We start from the raw sequence: 25,269 nt of genomic DNA on the forward strand, positions 1-25,269 counted from the left end.
AAACATTTCCACCCAAAAAGCTTCACCATATTAACAACTAGACTTTTTTTTTTCCATTTTCGTTGAACAACAGGATTTTTTTTTATTATTCATTTATTATTAGACTTTATTATGTGGAGTGTCTGCCAAACAAGTTCCCCTGAATTCGATGCTGCTATAGAAATGCTAATGTATTAGAACAAGTGAAAATTAATCACCTCCTTCTGACCAATCAGATTTGAGATCTCAACAGCTCTCCTGAATGCAATGTTTTTTTTTTTAAAGAAAAGATTTCAGTTGCATAGATGAAAAATGATTTCACATTGCATAATCTGTGTATTGTGTGAGAGAGAATGGATAGGATGAGCACAAACACATGTGCACCGCCTCAGACATGCAGTACACACTCACGCACACTTAGTCCTAATATAGAAACAAAGATAATAAATAAGCGCGTTGGCGTAATGGACCACTGGATTTCTCGTCAGTTTCTCCCATCCACCCACCCACCCACACACACACACACACACACACACACACACCCACACATACACACACTTGTACACACATTCCTAACTCGTTACTGCAAAGTCTATTTTCCCCATAAACACAGAAATGAGAGCTGAGTTACAGTCTGAATTGATAAATGACCATCACTAACCGTGTAATAGACAGCCTAGCATAATTTCATGGCGCATTTGCAGGGGACACATTCCACCATTGCGCTCCTCGTTTCAAAGCAAGCTCTGTTTGGTTTAGCACAGAGTGTAGGCTTGTGTAACACGGGAATGCTCATGTGGGATGACACAAAAGACACACAAAACAGAAAGGCATTCGGAGATGCCAGTTCCAAAAAGCCCTATCACTCTAGATGGGGCATTAGCACGTATATGTTCATGAACTGGGCAGTTGGTATCCTAAATTCTAAACAATATGCATTCTCCAATCTTAAAATCCCTTGTGTAATTTTATATACACACCCTACTGAGGCTGTCTGTTGACAACTGTGCCTACGTGCACTAAAGACGATGAGCAAGATTGTTAGGAATGACAAACCCAGCCGTCTTTCCTTTTCTTCCCCCCGTCTGTCTCCTCACCCCCTCCAGCCCCTCTAAATGATTTCCTCTTCATCCCTTCATCAGATAAGATCTGGCCTGAAAAGGAGGAAAAGCCGTGGATCGGAGAACATTCAGATTTTTCACCATGAAACCCTGCGCCAAAAGGTCTTCTGAATCAGCCAATACTTTAGCGAAGGGAGGCAGGTCAGGATTTAGTCTGCGGAAATTTCACTACATAAGAACTCGTATTCTGAAGCCGTGCACGCAGGAGCCAAGTGAATTACTTCATCTAATAGCGCATCAGAGATCTGTTTTACATGTCTGCGGCAAATGCGCTATCTGCATATCAGAGGCTTTGTGTCCCACATCTTCTTGCCACATTTCATCTGCTCGCTCTAGGCTTCGTTCCTAACAAACAGCTTATAGGGCTTGTGGGCTACATTAAATGTTTTTTTCTCTCTGGGAGCGTAAATATTTCAGTTAAATCTAGGGAAAGTGGGGATTCACAAGGCATGTCGGTAAAAGCCATTTCATTCGCTCATTGTCTACTAAAAATTAAAGCCATGTCCACATCTGCTGTGGAGCCCAGAACTCAATTTCAGCCTGCATGCAATCCAGAATGTTGGGGGGAAAAAAAAAATCCCCCTAAGTGCGTTCCTTTGATTTGCTTTAACAGGACTCCTTGCAATAAAAGCAAATCAAATATATGGTGATGTTTATAAAGGCATAGTCTTAAAAAGCAATTCAAACATACACGGAACGGATGAAACTACTAAAAATAGCTAATTTACTACAGCTGCAAATAAAATTCTGAGGAAAAAAACTGCAAAAACAATCATTTTGCTTAAAGGTGTAGCAAGCAATTTTGAAGATAGCTGTTTTTAAATTATAAATTCAAACAAAACCATGCCTACCTTTAATTACCGCCAAACATACTCTTCCAGAAAACATTGTGAGAACACACCACCTGCATGGTTTCTGAATTAACATCAGCACGATTGACAACAAAGCGGAGAAGCCTTTCTGTCCTCATTGGTTGGAAGCTGGTGGTTCATATAATTTTCGTTTTTTTCTCACTTAAGAATCTGGGGTTTGTCCTCCAAGCAGCTATTTTATTAAATCTGGCTGCACATGATGAGAACTTCACCAAATGAAAACACATTTTAGCTGAAATGCTCGTGTGAAGATATAGTCGATGATTTTGACAGAAGTTACCTACAGCTAGCTGTTTTGAAAATCCAAACAAATACAGTGCCTCCCTTCAACGTTTCCTCTAAAGCCACGCCCCCAAAAATGCTTGGGTACTATTGTACGAAATATCTTTCTAAATGAAATGCCAACACGACGGATGCAGGCAAATACATCTGTTGCTGTGAGAACTTGCAAATAGTGTGGAGCCAATATGAAATGGATGCTATTTATGCTACCGTCTACATTCCATGAGCCCTTCACAGTGCATTCCCATGTTTCATCAAGGGTCTCGTGGAACCTGATAGCTCACATCACTCTCCATCAGATCCGCTAGCATCTCAGCCATAGTGGTAAGAAATTGTTTTCTTTTGTTTGTTTGTTTTTGTCTGTTTAATTGGATGCATTTTGAGGTCTGTGAAAATGTTAAAGCACAGTCATATGGCTAGCTGGAAGTGACATGCGGTTAGCCAAAGCATGCACTCCATATTACTATTCTGTACTTGTGTTTAACCAAATTGACTATGAGCTTTAATCCTCAGCGACCTCCCAACCTTGAACGAAGACCAAGACCATGTTTTCACTAAAAATATAACCAAATCATTGACTCAGCAGCTGCTCGATTGTTGTAATTTTCCAAAGTGTCTCAGGCCAATAGCACCACATCGTCTCCTCTTTCTAGTATTTCCAGGCATATGTTATGTCAGCTCACCCAGAGCGGTGACAGGTTGATACAAACCCGCTCTTCTGGCTAGTCATGAAGGATTTCCTCTACTTGCCTTAGTCAGACATCCCAGGCAAAGGGTGGCCTTGGCATTCTGGCATCATATATTACTAAGCTGTGTCACGTTCCTATAAGGTGAAAGGTCAACAGCTGCGTGCTGAAGAACAGAGGTCTGCAGGGATGCATATAATGGCTGGAATGTTTGCATCAGACGTTTACAGTATGCCTTGTAGGCTACCTCTAGCCGAGACAGCCTTCAAAATAGTTTCAGCAAAGCTCTTCTGTCGAACTTGCTGCACTGTATGACACAATGATAAGCTTATACGTTATAAGCCTCAAATCTGTGTCAGTGGCACAATGAGTTCCCTTTTTTCCACACTCGTTTGGGGACTTCCAGATGACATCAGCTTTAATATCACTGTATTTCAACCCTTGAGCATTTCCTGTGATATTTTATGACCGGACTGACCAATATTATGTCAATCAGTGGAAATTCTACTCTGTATTTATATTTATTTATTTATATTACCGGTTATTAAATGGTAGAAATGTTTACATAATGGCACATGGTAATCGCTAATGGCTACTAATGATATAACTGGTTTGATAAAACAGCTTTAACAATGACTAATACCGCCATAATCTGTGATGCTCATAAAACATCAGGACTTCATTAAGAGTGCTGATGGAGCTTGTGCTCTTAGCAAGCATATGGTAGTTCATAAATCCATAATACATGAGATGCAGGAAAAACTAAACATCCGTCAGGGCTTGCTGATGTGACTTTGGGCTTTGCTTATCGTTCATTAGTGTCCTCACACTCAGATCTCCCAAGCTGCCTTGCAGAGAGGCACAAGCACAGCTTGTGTACTACTTTTACAAATGCAATGAGAAAAGACGGTAAGAAACGCTGGTGAAGAACATCAAAGAGTTGTGAATTAGTAAGAAAATCGATTGTCAAAAGCATCAGTTTGAGCTACGACTGCCCAAAGACAAGTAGGTAGATCTGCCATGACAGGCTTTATGCTTTTAGGGATAAAATCTGGCTGGTGGAGTTTAAATCCAGGTTTAAGCTTTGGGATCTGTGATGGCATTGCTGAGTCAGATTGGGGTGAAGTTTATGCCCTGGATTTAGACTTTAGGCTCTCTGGTAGGGGCATAGAGGAAAGGATCAAGGCTGGTGGAGTGCAGACCCTGAGTTTAGGGCCTTAGAGGCTAGTGGAATTTAGACTAGTTGAATTTGATTAGTCCCCCAGAGCATAGCCTGGCGTTAAAAAAAATACCATTCCCAGAGTCATTACAGTAAAATTCCTAGCATGCTTTAATGCTAGAATTATCCTATAATTCCCATTTGGATAATAATTCTCCATTCATAATGTTCCCGCAGAACCCTGATCATCTCCTTGGCCAACAAATGTGACCAGCAGTTCCATGTGTCAATTAATCAACTACTACAGACCAGTCCCTTAACCCTCAACTGGTCAGAATACACCTGAGCAGTTCAGGGTAAAGAGCCGTACTCAAGAGCCCAAAAGTGGCAGCTTGGTGGCGCTGGGATTTGAACTCAGAACCTTACAATCAGTAGCCCAGTAGCCTAATGCCTTTACTACAGAGCTACCACTGCCCAAAGAAAAGTAGGTTGGTCTGTTATGACAGGCTTTATGCAATTATAGAGAAAATCAAAGGCTAGTAGGGTTTAAATCCAGGTTTAAGTTATAGAATCTGCAATGGCGTCACTGGGTCAGGCAGGGGTGAAGTTTAAGCCCTGGGTTTAGGCTTTAGGTTCTTGGTAGGGTCATAGAGGAAAGGATCAAGGCCGTTGGAGTGTTCACCCTTTGTTTATGCTTTAGGCTCTCTGGTAGAACCACTGGGGAGAGGATCAGAGCCTAGTGGAGTGTAGAGCCTGACTTCAGGGCTTTAAGGTCTCTGGTAGGGTGGCAGGAGAGAGGATATGAGGCAGGGGGAATTTAGATCAGCTGAATTATACTGGTCCCCAGAGCACAGCCTAGCATTTAATGGTACATGCCATTATTTTTAAATAATCCCATTCCCAGAGTCATCACCATGCAATTCCTAGCATCCTTTAATTCTCCCCAGGGCCAACTAGAATCCCATAATTCCCATTTGGATAGTGATGTTCCATAATTTTACCGCAGACCGCTGACCGACCCACACTGCCTCAGAGACCAACAAGTGTGAGCAGCAGCTTCCATGTGTCAGTTAATCAACAGACAAAATCATTCCCAAATGCAGTCTTTGCCATGCAGTTGAGCTCAGGCCACTCAGTTCAGTATACTCTGTGGAATATTTATTAAATCAAGACACTCTAAGGAACAAGATCTTCTATGATATAGCAAACCTGTGAGATTTACATTTCATACCACTTGCAACAACAGGACTGAGACAGATGTGTCTCATAGTCCATCTACTACAAAGCAGATTTATACATTCATATTTGCAAAGCTCCAGAGGGAAAGCTTTCCAAATGCTCATTTTATTGGAAGAAGTCCTCTTTGGCAGCCTGGACTTTAAACAGTGGCATTCATTCTATTTAAAGCTTTGCGTGCTGCAAATGTAGCTGGATCCTGTTCTAAAGTGTCTGCCCAGTCTGGATCATCTTACAGGCACGGCAAACCACGGACATCAACAGTGTGATCAGATTGCAGAATGTGTACTCACCCCTTCTAGAAAGCAACCCCTGAAGATCTTTCATCTTGCAATCTTCATATATACCCAGAGCAACTGAAAAAAGTTCCTACGCTACTGATCTTACTTGACTGAATCCCTCCTTTTGTTGAGATCCACCTCTGCTAACTAGTGAATATCGAAAGTACTTGAAAACAAAATGATATTCCTGATCCAGCCTGAGCTGCCACTTCTCTCTGAGCTACTATGCCAGAGCCTGCATTTCAGGGACTGGAGCTGTTGACATTACTCCCTCCTTCTTCTACTCTCTATCCCTCCCTCCCTCTCTCTCAGGCTTTTGTGCCTTCTCTCTCTCTGTCCCATCCTCTTCTGTATACTGACCTCAGCATATAACAGCGTGCATGTGTATATTAGCCAGTATGGGAAGAGAGCAGGACGAAAGGAAGTGACCCTTTCACAGTTTGCACTTCCCACTAACCCCCACTCCTCCCATAACCATCCCTAATCCTCAGCAAGCACATTCCCCAGCCCAGCTCAATAGCGGAAGTGGGCTGGGGATCATGGAACACCCAGAGGAACTCCTTTCCTGTCCAGTGTCTTCCTCAGACACACACACACTGACACATCCACACATGCATGCTCAAATCCAGACTCTACTCTGTATAACTTGACTAGCATGACTAAGCAAATACCAGACTTGTGAATTCAGGAAACGTCAATGCAAATCAGATGAGTTTATCAAACAAAGCTCTTTTGGAGATGTCACGTCCACACCATTTGACTACACATGCATTAGGACAAAAATCAGATAAGTGTCGCCACATCATCTCCTCAAGGGCCACAGGGCAATTACCTTATCACGATAAAACGGAGGTCTGGGGAGACAGAGAGGGGTGCCGTCAGTAACTCAAGACTCCCTTTGTGAGCGTCTCTGCTACTCATGTTGAACATATTAAGCACAAATTCTAACATTGTGCAATGCGATGTGGAATGGGATTTTACACCTGCCAATTATTGAACGATTTTTTACACTTTGCCAAAAACAATTTCCCTCAGAACAGACTGCAAAAGTGCAACTCAGGTTAAGAGGGGAAGAGAAAGAGAAAAATCTTTCTCTGGCTCATCTAAAGGAGAAAAGCAGATGGCGGGTCTTACATGACCTCTGACCTTCCTTGACACACAGGAGGTTTGGTTCAAAGGCAGATCTATCTAATTATCTAATGTCGTAAGTTAAGGTTGAAAGCAACAAATCATTGTTTGTTGTATTGTATTATATTGTATTGATTTGTTTGACTTGTTTAGTTAGCAATATTGACACAAAATTACAGTTATGTGACTCCCATTTATGTCCACAAATGAGGAATTCTGCCTTGTAATTTTTATGGAGCTTAGAAGCTGACAAAAAAAATTTGAAAATGAATCGCATATACTTGAATTACATGAGTGTCTCTAGTAAATGTACATTTTGCCAATGGTTTTATGTACATTACACCAAAGGTTGTACCGGATTCCCAGAGCAAAGTAGTCAAACAAATAAATAAAATAGCTACTTTTCTACAGTGATGTTAAACCTTCAATGATTAGTACATACCCAGTATAACCGTTTAAGTGCAGCTAGATAGTTGGGCTAAGCTAATGTTAGCTTGCTGGCAACCGTTATCAGCTAACAGTCAAAGATAGCTGCTTAATAGGAAAAAAAATCTGTATTAGACAAAATCTGTATTTTTGAAATGTGAATTTTTGAGATTTGTATGTAAGCTTGTGATTTTTTTTTTTTTATCTCAAAACCATACCCTGTAATTTCAAATTAGATGTTTTAAAACATTGGCAAAAATGTATACTTATTAAATACAGCACAGGAAAAGAGCAAAGTTTATTTAATGTGACATGTATATGATTCAATACTTGAAATTTATATTCAAATACTTTGGTCAGCATCTAAGCTCTGTACATTTTGACCTTTTCAGTTATGCTGATGTTTCAGCTTTGGTCCCTAAGGCAGATAGCAGAGATCCAAATCAATAGATTCACCAATATGCCTTTGCTAGGTGCTGACTCATGTTTGGACAAATTAGTTACTCTGTTATCCTAATGCAGCTGGATAGGACAATTCATTCACTTTGTAACAAAAACATGGGTATACAAAAAAAAAAAAAAAAAAGCTTTAGAAAATCATGATTAAATAAATGCATATAAATAAAGGAAATACGTTTACGTTGAATGTAATGTGTCACATAAGAAATTATTTTTAACCAACTTTCAACCATGGCCTTGTCTTCCACTCCAGCCTTCCCAAACCATGTCTTTGTATGCTGTAGCTTTACATTTTCGCTTCAGTGGAAACTAAGAAGCCCAAACCTGTTCCAGCACGACAATGTCATGCTGTCTTCTTGGACCTCAGTTTGTGCACAGGGACACTGTTATACTGGAACAGGTTTGGGCTTCTTAGTTCCAGTGAAGGGAGAGTAAAGCTACAGCATACAAAGACATTCTATACAGTTGTGTGCTTACAACATTGTGGCAACAGTTTGGAGAAGGCCCACATATGGGTGTGATGGTCAGGTGTCCACAGACTTTTGGACATATAGTGTATGTATACAGTTCCATGCTTCTAATAGTTGTCCTTGATTGGCTTTTGTTAAGAAAAGGAACCATTGTTCTGAGATATTCTGAATATATTACATGCTATTATCAGAGAGGCAATCTAGGGGCTTCAATTAAGCAATAATAAAGTATAGTATCTGTACCAGTGAGTAGGGTGTCTAGAGTGTATTCACGCCTCAGGCTCAGTCTTTCCAGAATAGAATCCGGATCTACTGACCAGGATAAAGGAGTTAATGAAGATGAATGAATGAATCTGTACCAGTGATAAGTTATTCACTATCTGTATAATCCACACATGCATGTTAACCTCTAAATCTTGTGATATGTCTGATGCAATAATATTCCCTATCATTTTATATCATTTTATGACATTACTCTGACATTACTCTAACTATTTTGTGAACCAATTTTCAAATTTTCATGGACTGCTGATATTTTTTCTAAAATGCACAGCTGTAGCTTGGCCAAATGAATAACAGAAGAGTATGCTATTCAGTAAATAGGAGGCAACCACTAAATGACTCTGCGTCTATGTTTGGATGACCCTTTTGTCAACACTGTCAGTGTGTTCACCAGTTACCATGATTTTTGACGCCCCAGAAAGGTGAATGATGAAGATTGGCAGGAAAAGGTCGAATCCATTTAACACTAGACCAGCAGTGGGCCCCTGCCTCCTGTTTTCACACATGTATTGACACAGTAACCTAAACACGTTTCTTGCAATCAGGCACACACACATATTCTTCTGTCACCTAAAAAAAAAAATCATTCATCCTCACACTCTTTTTAAAATCCTCATACTGATTTAATTTACAGTTATCACATTCCAGGAGGGCAGGTTGATTTTGGTGGGGCTCTGCTCATATGGTGTGTGTTTATCCTACAGAGCTGACATGGTATACCACAGGGCTCACTACTGGCTCCCGAGAGAAAAGGCACAGACAAGAGAAAGATGCGCTGTCTGTTTAAGCCATTTTTGGCTTGGTGATAAATAGAGGTTAGAGGAGGTTCATGGCTCTTGAGGTCAGTCTGCGAATGCCAGTGATGTACTTATGCTGCATTTTGAAAGAATGCTTCTGCCTTGCTTCCCGTTTTCGGCCCTCTAACACCTTTTGATTTGAACTGAATTAAAGGATCGTTAATTCCTTGACTGCAGACTGCCTTTTTGCTGTATCCAGAACAGAAGCAAGAATACAAAGTTGGGTGTTTCTCTATAACTGACAGTATATTTGAGTGTACCGTGCAGGAGCTAAGAATACTGTCCAGATCCTTACCAGCTTCCAGTAATTCCTAAGATGCTGTCAGCCGTGCAGTTTGGATTGCTGTGCTACGGGTATTTGAAGTCATGGCGTCCAAGCCTACTATTAAGGAAAGAACCTCTGTCTCTTGTTGTATTTTATTGGGTTTGATCGGTGTAGATGTTTTTGTTTTTTTAGGTTATGATAAAGAAAAGGGGCAAGAGTGGTAGAAAACATGTTCACTGCAGTATGGAGCAGTCCATGGTGCTTTACCTGATTTTATTATGTGCCCCCCTTCAACAATTACTTTTCTGTCTTCCAATGCAAATGTTTGGTTTTATACTGTTAAAAAAAAGATTCTTCAATGGTCCTTTAGGTTAGAGTTCTTATCTTCCTGAAGGAAAACTCTCTGTTATAGGCTCTACGTACAATCTTTAAGTGGTCTCCCAGAAACACAAACAAATTATTCCTTTAGGATGGTAAATGGAACCTTGTATGTGCCAAATAACCAGATGTTTCTACCAAGTTGTCAACATGACTCTGACCCGCATATCAAACAGAGGTTCATCATTGTGTAATGATTGCTAATGAGATTCCTTGGGAGCCTGGGTAAATTTAGCATCCATTTTTATATCATAGTATTCCACTTTCCCTGTTTTTGCATGCTGCTTGTTTTGGTGTTGGTGGCTGCCCCACTGTAAGAGTAAACTGTAATCATCTCCAGTATAGCACGAGTTCACCATGCTTGTTTGCAGTTGTGTGACGAGCTCTCTTGTGGTGCTGTGTGACCACTTCTGCTGTGGTCTCCCCACCTAGCATCTTGGATACTATCATGGTGTCAAAGACGACTGCATCTGCCCTCTCATTTTCTTTCACTGGAAAGTGCATGCTATAATAATGACGGATCAAAACAAAACACACCCGTGATGGGAGAGGATGGCTAGTGCCACACAAATAGATCTGAGTGGAATGGAATTTCTCTCCTCATTAGGGCTATTGGAAGCCATATGTTCTTGCTTTATAGAATAAATATGATTATTTATATAACAGGTTAGTTATTTCTGCCAGCAGCTTACAGTTTAAGATATACCTTGTGTGCTAAATTGCTCAAGTTCCAAACAAGGCAGTAAGAGGACAGATGTGGTTTCCACTGAAGCAGAAGAGGAATAGAGACTAGAAACTGGAATAATGGATGTGTCCCTAGAGATAATGAAGCATTATCATTTAGCATTTAGCACAATTGTAGCATTATTTCATATATCAAGGCCTTTTCTTGCTGTGAACACTGGGCACGAGGCAGGAATAAACCCTGGATGGGACACCAGTACATCACAGCATGGCAATGTCCCTGTGCACAAACTGAGCTACATGAAGACATGGTTTGCGAAGGCTGGAGTGGAAGACCTCAAGTTTCCTGCAAAGAGCCCTGACCTCAGCCCCACTGAACACCTTTGGGATGAAATGGAACATGATTGACTGTGTCCCAGTGCCCGACCTCACTAATGCTCTTGTGGTTGAATGGACAAATCTCCACAACCACGCTACAAAATCTAGGTGAAAGCCTTCCCAGAAGAGTGGAGGTTAGTATAACAGCAAAAGGGGAACTAAATCTGCAATGGCATGTTCAAAAAGCACATATTGATGTGAAGGGAAGGAGTCCACAAACTTTTGTGGACTAATAAGACTTAAAACATAAACTCAATCTCCTATTTATGAAGCAAGCCAATTGCTTTCAAATCATGGATACACAATGCAATACTTAAGATCCTAACAGATAATAATAAGACTGTGTATCACATAGTTTCTGATTAATTATTATAGACTATGGCAACTGAAAAATTGGGGACTACACACTAATGATTAGAGATCACACATTGCTCAACCTAAATTTGTTTATAAGACCAAACTTGCACAAAAACAAGTGCTTCCCAGTTACTTGGAGACAGCAACATCCAAACAAACACAGAGATTACACCCGGTTGGTTCCGGCCTTTGGCAACTGCAACCCAGCTTTTTTTCTTGTTTGTGTGGTTGTGGTAGTTTTACAAATTTATGTTGTTCAGGAACTCGTCTTCCTGCCACAACCCAATTAGTCCTCCATTTATAGAGTGAGCTACTCTAATGTCACAACTGTCACACAAGATTTCCTTATATACGTCTTACATTGACATTTTCACAAATATCATTCCAGGCCAGCAACTCAGATGAATAGATTCTGTCAACAGCCATACATTAAGAGTTAAATGTGTAGACTTGTAGAGTTTACACTTGCTACAACTGGCTTGCCACTCGATCAGGAGGCAGAGTCTGAACCACTTCCAACTGTTGACTCCAACTGCTCCAAGAAACTTCAAACTAGGGCTAACCAATACAGCCTCATTGTAGCTATAATTAGGGTAAAAGTTGCATCTTGTAACTCTGGCTTAGTAAATTCGGCTGACAGTAAAATCCTGGAGTGTTTTTACAGGTTCCATTTGGGTGGTGCTAAGCAAGCAGACCAGAACCAGAAATGCATTTCTTTTCCTGTTAGTGAACTTCAAATGCCTGGTTTCTATATACCAAACGTCATTACACTGATACAGAAACTTCAAATCCAGATACACAGGTCAAGCAGCATGATATTCATACCACTGATCAATGGAACTTTAACAAACACCAAAGGACCATCTTGATGGTGGTGTACTTTACCAAGGTTACTTTCAACCTTTCTTTTATAAGCGCAGTAAAGGCACACAGGTTCTAAAGTGTTCCATGTGTAGAAACATCGTTTGTTAAGCTCCATATCAAACATTCATAAAGTGCAGATTTGTGTTGCAGTTACAAGACGAGTGGAAACTTGAGCTTGGTTCATGGCTGGATGTCTGCAGACACCTGTGTATTACATTTCTTCTGATGCCACATCTGCAAGTCATCTTCTGTATAACAAGGAGTCCCAAGAAACAGGTGCATGTCTCAAATCATGACCTCCGTTGATCTCGTGGATGACCTTGGGGTCCTGTTGATCCAAAATGCTTTGAAATGAGCGGACCTTGTCTGAAGACGTGGGGATTAATGAGTGTGCTACGTGCCTAGCCACTTGATTAACTCACATGGCTGTGGACAAATAGGAAGTGTTTACATGAAGCTTCTGCTAGGAAGGCATATCATGTGTAAACAGCTGTCAGAGGGAATAATCTCAGCAATGTGTTTACAAAAAGCTGAAAAACAGTTTAGTGTTGTCATTTTCATCTGAAATTAGCAATCACCAGAAAAAGGAAGTTAACAATACATGGTTATCATCATGAAATCAAAGACAGACATTCTTCTATTGACGACATTACAGGAAGCATCGATGGAGTCCAGTTTTTGTGATTTGGGCTACAATCTAGATCCCGTCCTTAAATTAGGCTCTAGCCTGTGGTATAGGAAGATCATGTCTTTACAGACTGAACAGTAACTTCATCTAATTTAACCCTATGCCTCCCAACTGAAACAAACACTTCCTGTTTATTCTTGGAGATGCCAACAACAATCTGCTCTGATTAAGTCAGTTACAAAGTTGTCTTATCCCTAAAGAATTAGCAGTAGATAACGCAATATGAGAATTGTCTGGAGAATGATTGTACTCCCTGAGTCACAACATGTCACCTTCAACACAGTATGCTAGACATTTCCTTCACATTTATGCTAGTTAAAATAGCTTAATAATAATAGCATGTCTCATCCCGATATCAAGAATGTATGAATTCCTAAATTCTTAATAAATTCTAAACGTATTTTTTAGAACATACACAACTGTAGGCATAAAGCTCAATACAGTTTGGTGTTTCTTCCAAAGCTACATCCCTGAAACACATACTCGCAAACCACTGCCTAGGCTAAACAACATGACTGACAGGCAAATAGACACACCTTGTCCTGTTCAGTTGTATGCTTTTTTTTCTTTAAATCCTGTTGACAGGACCTTGGGTGCCAGACCCCTGAGTTTTTTTTTTCCTTTAAACAGATATTTTAATGATATCTGCTAAAATTATAAGATTAATTTGCCAAAAATTACACAAACATCTACTGGCTTAAAAATCACTGACTGCCACCTTTAATCAAGTATCAATAAACACATATTACCTACTTTACCTACCATGCTTTTGCTTGAAACTATTGAGTAAGGAATAAAACACAGACAGGAAATACCAAACTCACTGCTGTCATTTTGAACAACGTTATGCTCCAGATACTAGAACATGAGCTTAACATTTTTGTCTTTTTTTAATACTAGCACTTTTAATGAAATAAAGGAAGCTCTCTGACCCTTAACACTGCTCAGGTACACGTGTCTCCTGCTCCTCCCGGGCAACAGCCCCCACTTGTCGAGCACTTTATCAGATTTACTACAGCTCTCAACACAGGACAGCATGTTCCTCACACTTTCTTGGCCAAGTTTTGCAATGCTCACATTCCCCAAGCACTGACCTTTGACCTTGGCTTCGACAGCTTCAAATGAACATCCAAGTGCTGCTCTGATGTGGACCAGAAGGACTGATTATTTAGCCAAATGACTACATGAATATTATGTCAATTATGGTGTCCATGCCATGTGTAAATACAAAGTACAATGTATCTGCATATGGTCATCACAGGGCAACTATGCTAACATAGATGCTGATATATTTCATATATACATACACAGATAAACAAAAATAAGTCAATTGATCACACTGTAGAGAACGTCATAGCAACTGTGGAACCAACTGTGGAACTTGAAGCATCAGCAACCTTTTCCTACCCATATTCAAATCCCTTTTGCTTTATATTTGTTTTCTTCTTCTTCTGGGTTGCTCCCGTTAGGAATCGCCAGAGCAGATCATTGGTCCGCATATTTGATTTGGCACAGTTTTTACACTAGATGCCCTTCCTGGCGCAACCCTCCCCAATTTCATCCGGGCCTGAGACCGGCACTGGGAGTGCACTGCCCCGTGCAACCCCAGTGGCTGGGGTAGGTTCCCTGGCCGGAAATCGAACCCAGGCTGCAGAGATGAGAGCGCCGTGGACTAACCACTAGTCCTCCAGGGACCATAATGTTAATCTAATCGTATGTTAAAAACTTGCCCATTCAGGGTGTATTCCTCTCTCATGCCCAGTGTTAACAAGGAAGGATACACAACCCTGACCCAGGAAAAAATGATTAATGAATTGAATTAAACTAAAATGAGGACGGGTAAACAAGTGAGCCAGGGGAGTAGCAGTGACGGCACCCTTCACCAGGAGCAGTACACGAGTGAGGGAGGAAACGATGCAATGATAGAAGAGGGGAAAAAGGGTCTGCACTGCCGAAGATGAGGGAGCTCTTTGTGCTTATTTCTGGGGAGTGTTGATTTGAAGCAGCTGTGGCTGCCAGACTCATCGACCGTAGCCACGCGACACTTCTGCAGGCAAGCTTCAGGAGAGCCTCGCTCCTCCTCCTCCACCTCTACGAACACAGCTCTCTCTTTGAACATTCATTCAGCATTCATAACTTCCACAGCTAACACTGGGCACGTCTCTCCACTTCTAGCGTTCACGCCACCAAAAACAGTGAGGAGTGAATAATTTATATTTAAACCCTGCAGCTCAATCACTAAAACAGCATGCATTAATAGAAGCTTTCAACATTTTTTTTTGCAAAGCTCACAAGAACGTAGTGAAACTGCTGAAATGCCAGCATTGCACTTTAATGCGATAGTAAATCCCACAGTAAAACGAACAGGGCCAGTGAGAAATTTATGGAGATCATTTTTTATTATGCAGCCGAGAGAACTGGGTGTATTTGCTCTGTATCTGTAACTGATGTTATGCATAATTTGACTCACTTTTTTGAGATGCAAAACAATACTGTAAAACACTCAGAGTGAATGGACTGAGATGGGGGAGTAGAATTTCTCCCTAGCCATCTATAATTGCAGCCAATATCAAGCGTTCCAAAACAGAGTGCAAAAACACACACACAGTTATCTTTGGAAGAAATATGAGGATATTCATGCACTTATGACTGAACTGAAGGCACTAATCCAAATCAGGGTGGGGTTGAGTACGGGCGGCATGAACAAGCAGCTCCCATCCAAAGGCAAGACCAGACAATCCTCTAGCTAAAATACCCGTGTATTCAGTTTGTTCTTTGCTTCAGCTATCTTGCTTATAAGACATTCAGTTCTGTCTCTGCAGATTTAAAAAAAAAAAAAAAAAAAAAAAAAAAAAAAAAAACGCATGCCTTCTTGGTGCTAGGCAACATGCCGTGCCCCGCCTGAAACAGCAAGAAGAAACACTCTGCTATTGCACCAATAAAATGTACAAAAGCCTCAAAAGGCTTGTGCTGTTCTGGAAACTTGACCTCTTTTGAAAAAAATTAAAAAAAATTCTGCATTTGGGAAGCAAACCCACTCAGCTCTCTTTGTTCCACAAATATAATCTATGCAAATTCCTCAAAGGTCTGCGTGCTTTGGTTTCAGGAGAATATGCAATGTCCCAAGCCATAATGTTAAAGTTGTCCTACAATTAATAATAATAATAATAATAATAATAATAGCGATGTTGAAGCCACAAAAAGCATTGATTAGTTTTAATGACTGATGAGTTGAGAACTAGACAAGCCAGTACGGGAAACGTCTATACGCAAACACACAATATCAATACGATGCTGCAAAAAAAGATCTCTGCATAAATGGCAAACAATTATAAAAGAATGCGTGATCATCTGATCAGTTATGCCTTAATTTGCTCCTTAATTAATTTAGAAGGAAACCAAAAGGTATATATGTTGAAAACAGCCATAGTAAGGGCAACATTATGCCATTATTGCAGCTGTTTGTTAGTTTGACTGTTTAATGATGAAATAATATTTATTACTTTTTAAGCACTACCATCATTGCCATTAAAGCATCACCCATGGAAAAGTATTGAGCATAATTCTGACCATGCTTTTGGTGCACTAAAAGGCTATAGGTACTTATTTTTTTCATGGATAAGCTTTCTGAGTCAAAAAGCTCTGTCCTGCATCCACACATCCCTAAAGTCACTTCATAGTGATGTCAGGCGGACATTGTACTAAGAGCCGGCGCTAAAGCCAGCTTTACCCGGTACAATTTTTGGTATGTAATTGCTGACAAAAATCGCACATCATAAAAGAATTCTTTGATTGTGAGTTTATATTGGCAGTTGGCAAAGATGTGAGTTTATATTGGCAAAGATGGCCGATGACAAAGTTCCTGCAGAATAAAATCTCCGAGCAGACAGAATGCCTCATGTCTCATCACAGTTTTATCAAGACAGCACAAAATGGGACGTCAGATGGAAATAAACAGCGGATGAATTACAGCATTCAAGTATGCAGCTAGCTAATTAGCAAGCATATTGTCTCGTCAAACATTTTCTCTAGACATAACATTGCTCCTATTACACCATGGGCTTGTTTCTGTTTACACAACCCCATTTTCTGTGTTACTGCACAGTCTGATATAGAATTGGACCAAGATTTTATTAGGATCATCAGACAATGTGACAAGTAATAATCTTAAAAGAACACTGCAACTGCACAGTCTAAAACCAACTTAAATAATAATACTGGTCTATACTGGTCTATTCACCTTGAATTTCTTCTTTATTATGTAGCTGCTTTAAAAAGGGATATTTAGCAGTAAATGTAATAGTACACTTAGCATCCTCTAAGCCAGAAGATAGCGTTCCATTTTAACATTTTTTCCAACCTTTCACATTTTGGGATTATTATGCACTTCTGATTCATACTCCCCAGCATGTTCAGCTTACCCATTTCAAGCAACTCTAAAATGAACGTCACTCATTCAGAGACAAACAATAAATCAAAGACTTAACCACAAAAAATAAAACTAGGTCAATCACATCCACCACAGTAGCAATTCAATGCCAAATCAGCACACACTGTTCCCATTAGAGAGCTCATATGCAAGTGGCCAGGTCAAAGCATGTTAGCTTGAATGGACTGAACAAAGTTGCTTGGCATTTCATCTCTGAAACAATAGCACCACCCTGATATATCTATTACTTTTGTATTATAAATCACCATTTAATATTTGTGCAAAGTGTGACTGTTGTTCAGTTATTTCCATACAGTAACAATTCTATGTAATATTAAGGTGTGGTTAATAAAAGAAGGAATGACTCAGTGAGAGGAAAAAAAAAAGTGCATGACACCAATAGCACAAAGCGCTAATGCCAAAACAAGGGGATCTGCGCTGATGGCTACGTACAGATATCTCTCACACCGGCTGGGACTGTTTCTTTCCCAACATACTTACTAAAGCGAGAATAGGACAGAGCAGAGATATACACTCAAGGAGGACTGCAGTGTCCCATCACTTCCCTTACCATAATACTGAATAACTATCACTCCATTCATCCATTCTCTCTACTGCTTATCATACACAGGGTCATGGGGTAACCTGGAGCCTATCCCAGGGGCCACGAGGGACAAGTCGGGGGACACCCTGGACGGGGGGCCAACCCATCGCAGAGCACAATCACACAACCACACACACTCCCACACCCATTCGGACAATTTGGAACAGCCAATCAGCCTACAACGCATGTTTCTGGACTGGGGAGGAAACCGGAGTACTCAGAGGAAACCCGTAAAGCACGGGGAGAACATGCAAACACTGCGCACACCGGGCGAGGTTTGATCCCCTAACCCCGGAGGTGCAAGGCAATAGTGCTAACCACTAAGCTACCCTGCCCCCCTGAATAAATATGCTATATTTTAAAATATATATGTTCATATTCATCCACACACAACTGGTAGTCACACCAGCACACACAAAATTTAGAAGATGATAGAGTACGGTTCAGTGAATAATAACAGTAGTTGTAGATGAGAAAACAATATGGCTAAACTTTATAAGCTAATGTTTAGTTACCCTGCATAACCTAATTGACTAGCCAGCTACCAGGCTAATTTGCAGGCTCAAAAACCTCATTAGCAGGTGAGTGAAATTGCTGCCCGCTTGAAACTAATTTTTAAAATTCTGTACACAGCTTGTGAACATCTTAAATTTTATTAAATCCTAAATTTCTTGTCACATTATCTAATTTTCACTAGCTGACTAGCATTAGCGGTAAAGATTGTAATGAAAAAACTGAAGCAGGTGCTAAAGTTATCACTCTAATTGAATACATAAAAATGAATGAGGTGTTTTTTTTAGAATTTTATAAAATAATAGGATTAAATTATTCAAAACGTATGTCCTGTCATCAGTAGCTCAATCTGAGGTCCCTGGTAATAATTCTGAAGTTAGAAAAACCCTTCAGATGCATCAGTGCTAAACATCATAAATCACTTCAGATAAATGTGTTATGCTAACCTTATATTTTAAAAATGCAAGGATAAGATTTTGAAAGGGGAAATGTAATGCCATTTAGAATACACACAACATGTAAAAGACATGGTTACAGTGTACTGCTTTAATGCAGTACTGCTAGTAACTGAATTTTAGCCTGCAGTGAAATAGAAAATCCAGCCTTATAAATAGTAATAAATAAGCTGTGCTCAAAGTTATCACACTTTCATTATACATTCTAGATTTCATCATCAGTTTCCCAGTCTAGGGTCGAGGTAATGTCCTTCAGAGAGGTCCTGAAGACTGGACTGGAAAATAGCCTAATACACAGTCAACATCTATTAGCTATAGGCGCCCATGGAGGAGCAATAAGGACAGAAGTAGGAGTCCTGTTCAGCCGTAGTTTTCTCCTAAAGTACCCTGGGTAGAATGGCAAGCAGCAAAGGTGAGGATGGAAAGTTAGACAGTGAAACAGCAGTGCTTTATCTTTTTTACACTCTGTATTAAATGTATACAACATGACCAAACACTGTATGTACATCCGTTTTATTTATAATCATTGCATGAAAAGTGTTTCCACCCCCTCAGATGCAAGATAAAGCCCCAGTGAATAAAAAAAAAGAGTTCTTCTTGAATTCACAGGGCTTTTTTTTCTGAATCTCTGGTAATCTGTCCATGTCAAATATTTTATGATTAACAGCAGCTCATGGCCTATATCTTCTACATAATGCAAACCTGACACTTAATATTTTTTAGAGCACTGGGAAGCACTCAATCATAACAGCACACTGAAAATCTAGATAAGGCAAAGCTAGCAGTCTGGATTATGGTGATGCCGACAGACTTTTCTGGCATGATCCGGGTCTCACTTGGCTTTAAGCCCAGACTGAGCATGGCCCTGTTGTTTAGACTGGCCCCTGCTCCCACCACAACCAGGAGAAAACTCAGTGGCATTAATGGTTATTATCCATCAACATGACTTGCTGTATTGCTCAGTCAAACCGAACAAGCTTTGCCTTCCATTGTCTTTTGCTCACGCCTCTCTTCCTCACTTTATCCTTCTTTACACAGTTACACAGTGAGTAAAGACCGCCTTGCTCATTATTTCTCAGTCCAAATCTCTCTCCATCTCCCTCTCTTAGGTCAAGCTGTTTTGAGAGGTTAATTTAAATGGCTTCTTCACAAAGGCTGAAGGTGAGCTAGAAAAAGGAAATGCCAAGCTTGATTCGCTTCGTGCTTTGCCTAATGTTCAGCAGCTCAGAGATAAAGAATGCATAGGATTTCCTGCTCCAAAGCCCAGCGTTCCATGAAACATCTCACCGTTTATGTTCCGCAGCCTGTTGCCTAGGCAACCTGGCGTCAAATCATCAGAACGTGCGTGTTCCAGTGGAGAAAGCCGTATGATCATCTTAAAGAGACCACTGCATTATTATCAGTGAATGAATTCATACCACTGTCATTATTTGAGGCAAGTCATTATCGAATTATAATTCTGTGGTCAGAAATGAGATGGTCCAAATTCCCCAAACATTGCATCATGGATTCACTTCTGGAAAGAATGTGTGGACGTCTTTTCCATATAGGCATCCAAAAACACACGCTCTCTCACTTTAAATCTCAAACATATTCATAACCTGTTTCATGCTGCCATGTACACCATGACCAGAGAGGTCCTTCGGTTGCTAATACACACAGGCATACAGTTTGTACCTAATTCTTGGCTCCTGACTCTTGTTTATTGGCCGTCTTCCTGGATACAGATAACAGATCATTCTGTATTTATGCATCATCAAGGAGAAGCAAGAGGCGTGCGGTGAGGTCCTGGCTTCATGCTGCAGGGAGAATTTACAAACTAACTACCCTCCCGCCAAGAAGCCTGGCCTGGGTCACACGAACAAGTCACTGAGCACTTCCATGTTTATGCTAACAAATTACAAACAGTGACTTATCAAATTATATTAGTAAATTATTCCCTAAAATTATATTTGCATGCTTTGGAGAGTGACCCCAGGTGAAACCCTAAGAAAAGACCGCATGGTGTAGTGGAATTCCTAAGGGCTCCAGCCATTTTAGACCATGTGTAATGGCAGCTGCTGCATGTCTTCGAGGTGGGAATGTCTGAGAACTTTAGCACAAAAGGAATGGTACGTTTCACTCGACAGTCCATTTGCAGCACGCCAACAGTGTCGAAGAGGCAAAAGCTGTGCAAAGTCAGTGGGGATGAAAGCTGAAATAGAGGGCCTCATTTTGCTGCACAAACTCTCCGGGGAAGACGTCTTTTTATGGCTAACATGCTTTCTTTGCTACTAATGATGCGGTTTGTCACTCAGCTAGCAAGCTCTCCTAACGACGGCTAGAATGGCGGTGCTCTGGGAGAGCAATTTGACGCCTGAACGAAAAAGAAAAGGAGCACTGTTGTGTTTTTTTAGGACATAATCCTATAGTTATTAGATGATTTACACTACATCTAGTCATCATGTTCACCCACACATGTAAAGCACAGTAGTCTGAAAAGGCTATAAACGGCAGTGATGAATAAAGTGTCCTTCGTAATGTATTGTACATAAGTACTTAGCCTGTCATCCCTAAACACTCCATGTGTTTTCCAGGCCTCAAGCATCTTTGATTTTGCATTTCTGAGCCAAATCTGCCATGCAGAAGTATCTATGTAGCTTTATGTAAATTTATAAACCTACATCTGACTTCTGGAATACAGCAAACTTAATATCTCCATATGGATGACATGATCCACCATAGAATTTTTTAAATTTTACCAGATACAAGTTGTTGTCTTCACCACATGATTTATGAAATGATCTTCACTTATTTCAGAGTAATATGCTTCTAGTGATTTGCAAGGAGATACTTGGATGAAGGCTTCGGATGGGCCTCAGCAAAGTACTGTGTTGATTCGAATTAGGGGGGAAGGATATGGCAAAACTATTATTTACCAATTCACATAACAAAAGAAAAGCTTAATAGGGCTCTACAGGATGTTCCTAGTTTGTGATATTTCTTTCTTTTTTAAATAAACCATGATTGATACCTTTCCAGAACTTTTTGTGATAGCTCCTTTGGTCATTAGGATGCTGTTTGTTTAGTTCTCTAGGGACTTCCAGAAACAGGTGTATTTATCACATGACACTTTAACTGCCACATGTTGACTCCATTCAACTAATTACGTGACTTCTGATGGCACCTGGTTGCGCCAGAAATAATTTTGGGGTTTTACAGTAATGGGGGTGAATACTTATGCAATCACAAATTTGCAAATTCTATTGATTTTCCCCCACTTCAATATCGTGGGTTATTCTGTGTACATTAATGACATACAATCCCAATTACGGCCATTTTAGTTCCAGGTTATAACACTACAAAATGTGGAAAGCACTGTAACAGTGCCATTAAAATATGATTTCAATGATATGTCTGTTTAACCACCACAACCATTAATTATTTAATAAGGGAAAAATAAGTAAAATGATACAATCAGCACAAATACAGTTGTTTTTTTTTTTGCATAAGTGCTAAGAATGAGATACTTTTAGAAACGTGAACTGTGATGTAATTTATTTTGATTTATTATCAAAATCATATCAATATATAATTCAGCTGTATCAACAACTCAGGCTTCTTTCTCAGAAGACACCAAATGCACTGAACGTGAACAAGTGAAATTTCTGGGTAATAATAAAGGGTTCTTGACGGCCTAAAGGGTTTTCTTTGGAACCCTCTCTAATATAAATACACTTTGTGTTGTAAGGCTCTACATTTGGACAAACTGAAGAACGCTTAAAGGTGATACATGGAATCTTTTTTGTGCAACATCAGCTTTTATGTGAAATATGGTAGCCATCCTTTTAACGTTCTCTTTTACTTTTGTTTTTTTTTTTTTTTTTTAACCTAAAACAGGTTAAGCACTTCTGAGCAGAATGGATATGAACAAGGTAATGATGTCAAGTGTTTGGATCTGTGCCATGGAGACAATTAAGAACAGGGCAAACAAGGGAATACACGTTAAGAATTCCCCTTAAGGTTGCGTGAAGCCATCATGTGTCTTGGTTTCAGAACAAAATGCCCCTAAAACACATACAAAACACAGACTGAATGTGAAAGTAAAGACACACCTGACAATAACCATGTCTCAGTGTAATTCTCGTGAGGAGTTAAGAATTTTATCAGATTCTCAAATGATAAAATTCCACAAAAGAACACAATATGAAGGTCATATTAAAGCTAAAAACAAATCCATCTATTCCCCAAGCCAAAGGGCAAATCATTCAACCGGAACACTAAGGCAGCTCGAAATGAAATTACAAACTCTAAATATCTTACATTCAATATCCTGCTTTCTTTTTTATGCCTGATCTGGTGAAAAAGGCCAAAGTAAACCTGTGGTGCTTAGACGTTCCCAAAAGTTCTACACTGCATCAAGATCTCCATCTCCCCCTTGGCCCCTTGGCCTGGACATTGATATGAGCAGATTTTCAGGAGGCCGGAACTTTCTGCCAGAGCACTACAGTGGTCCTGAAAAGCCAGAGGGCTTCCTGTTTCTTCTTCCTTCTTCTTTCGTTGAGGCTTGGTGGTGTGAAAGAGTAACATTCATTCACTCATTCATTCATCGTCAGTATCCGTTTTATCCTGGTCACTGTTGTGGTGGATCCGGAGCTTATTCCAAGAACACTGGGTGCGTGTTGGGAATACACTCCGGATGGGATGTCGGTCCATCCCAGGGGACCATGCACACACACTCACACAAAAGGATGTAAAAATAACAGCAATTTGATAACTTTGAGCTAAAAAATGTCTAATTGTGTGTTTCCAGAGCCGAATTCTGTGCATTCTGCCAGTCAGTGGGGCTGCTGAGAGAAGTAGAGCCGAGCCCCTGTGGGAAAGACGAGTCGGGGAATGGGGTAGGCTCTCTCACGGACATTGCAGGAATTTTCCCACAATCAAACAAATAAACAGAGTGCTGTGCGGGGCAGTGTCAAGACCTCAGTACACTGGGGGAGAGCTGCTATGGTCGTAAAATATCCATCCATGGGACTACAGGAATCCAATAACACTGCACAGCTGACCCTCAGAACGTCATTCAAAGAATGCAGCTTCATCATCAAACGTCTGTTTTCATTTTGCTTTGTTCCCAACTGATCGAGATTTGAAGTCAGGTGTCAAACATAATTTACTGGAAGCTTTGGCTTTTTTCCATTACTCTCTCATCCAGAGTTTTTGAAATAATGTCGGAAGAAGCTAGTAGATAAGAACAACAAGGATCTGAAATCATAATACCACCAAGTTTCCTGTACATTTAAGTAAAAGGGTCATTGAGAAGCAACAACCCATTTCATTCTCCATTTCCCATCTTCCAGGCCTTAATGGAGCATAAGTGTACTGAATGCTCTCAGTATCTGGACTCCCAGAAAGCAGCTGGGTCAGACACGTCTCTGTTCACGGGAAAAGTTGATGAAGCTGTGCTCACTACAGGAGGTTCTGAAAATATGTTACCAGTCACACAGAAAATCATTTTGGAGTTATTCATTTGAAAGGCCACAACTGCTAGATGCGCTCTTTTCCATTTTTAACTCCCTCAAATACCAAATGTTACACATCATTGCTCAGAGCGTCACATAGATGTTGCAAAGTCCGGCTGATCTCAGAGGAGTCCAAACAAAGGCATAAAGATGATTTAAGATGAGCTGCTGAATAGCTGCCTTCGAAAAAATTTAGTGTAGTTTGTAGCTGCTCTCCATCATGTATCTTTCCATCTTCGAATCCAGCCAAACTCCTAAGTATTCTGCCATATGATGGATGTCCCTCTGTTCAAAATCTGTGGGGTTTCTATCTTGAAACCTTTTTTGTGTCTTTAAAATATGTCGTGCTGCCTTTTATAGAAATATTCCCCAAGCTGAACTTGCTTTTATTAGAAGGGAAAAAAGTGGAAGGTGTCGAGTAAAAAGCCAAACTATACTCTCTGCAATCAGCCATCTAATCAGACCACAAATCAACTAATGTTGTAAAGTCACAGTGCCGTTAATGCGGTTTTTAGATATTTTTACTCTAGAACTACCACATTGCCATTGTTTCTACAGATATGAATCTATGAGCGACCGCACAGCCAGTATTTGAGCAAGTTTTGGACTTTGGAAGAGATTCGTCCAGGCAGAGCACAGCTGCACAACTCAGTGATGGAGCGATGGAAGCTGAGGAGGGTAGTATTAGGTGAGGGGAAAACTTACGTCTGGCGGGAAGGAAAAATGTTTCCATATGTGCCTCGGATCCCTAGTGAAAGAACAGCTTTGTGCTGAGCATGAGCAGAACACAAAATAGATGACCAGCCTTTTCACCTCCCCCTTCATTTTCAGTAGCTTGGTGTAACATTAGTCAAGAGGGGGCTGGGGTGCGACAACTAGTGCCCCTCCGGCTTTATGCCCGGTCATGTGGCCTGTTTTGACGGGAGCTAATTGTCTGTAAATGTGAGGGAGTTAAGGGGACCGAGACAAGCATCTTAT

At 40.4% G+C, this 25,269-nt stretch overlaps 1 protein-coding gene across 3 annotated transcripts in view; it reads right to left on the reverse strand.

Annotated features, from left to right (window-relative positions):
- Positions 1–25,269, reverse strand: part of daam2 (dishevelled associated activator of morphogenesis 2) — a 104,258-nt gene that overhangs the window by 71,364 nt on the left and 7,625 nt on the right. The window contains exon 1 of one of the 3 annotated variants that reach the window (XM_053237491.1): positions 5,629–15,593. The exons of the other annotated variants lie outside the window; for them this stretch is intronic. The gene's annotated coding sequence lies outside the window, so the exon portion shown is untranslated. Of the gene's footprint in view, positions 1–5,628; positions 15,594–25,269 lie in introns of those variants that run through there. 3 annotated transcript variants of the gene reach the window in all.

This window comes from Pangasianodon hypophthalmus, chromosome 10, assembly GCF_027358585.1.
Source record: "Pangasianodon hypophthalmus isolate fPanHyp1 chromosome 10, fPanHyp1.pri, whole genome shotgun sequence".
NCBI lineage: Eukaryota > Metazoa > Chordata > Actinopteri > Siluriformes > Pangasiidae > Pangasianodon > Pangasianodon hypophthalmus.